Here is a 662-nt window from a genome sequence, read left to right as displayed (position 1 = left end):
CCGTTGTCGTCGTCGTCGCCTGCTGCTGCTGTTGCTGTTGTTGTTGTGCACGCGCGCCGTGATTCGCGCTTCGTACTCACGCCCTCGCCGCATAAACTCCTCGTTTTCCGCTCCGCTCTTGCGGTTACGGCGTACCGCTACGAACAAGGGAACTAACTCCTCCGTTCCAGAGAGGAATCACACCATCGGCGAGTAGAACGATCGACGGATCGTCGTTATCGATCGGGAACGATCGAAAAACGAAACCGGCAGGGAAAGAAGGAAGGAGGGAGAGAAGGTGGATATATAGGATCGTAGTGGCAATAGTGTGATAATCGCGATAATCGTCGACGTCGAACGATAGGTGACGAAAAAAAGAAAAAAAAAAAAAAGAAAGAAAAAGAACTCGAATCCGTCGGTGGAAACGCGCGCGCCCGTTAATTTCCTGTCGTTCCGACGAATTCTTCGCGTACGAATTGGTCGCGAGGGAAAAAAGGGAAAACGGAAGAAGACGGAAACGGTGAGAGAGAGAGAGAGAGAGACGAAAGTGAAGAATCGAGTGAAATAGTTAAAACGGTAGTTAAAGAGTAAAGAGTGAAGGAGAGAGAGAGAGAGAGAAAGAGAGAGACGAAGAAAAAGAGAGAAGAAAAGAGAGAAAGAAGGAAAAGAAAGAGGGAGGGAAA

The 662-nt window shown here is 48.6% G+C and overlaps 1 long non-coding RNA gene across 1 annotated transcript in view; it reads left to right on the top strand.

Moving 5' to 3' along the window:
- LOC102670827 overlaps positions 1-662 on the top strand; it is a 19,604-nt gene that overhangs the window by 18,718 nt on the left and 224 nt on the right. The window lies entirely within an intron of this gene.

This window comes from Apis dorsata, unplaced genomic scaffold, assembly GCF_000469605.1.
Source record: "Apis dorsata unplaced genomic scaffold, Apis dorsata 1.3 scaffold_889, whole genome shotgun sequence".
Classification (NCBI taxonomy): Eukaryota; Metazoa; Arthropoda; class Insecta; order Hymenoptera; family Apidae; genus Apis; species Apis dorsata.
Note: the sequence above shows the minus strand (reverse complement) of the source record. Positions and strands in the feature narration are given on the sequence as shown.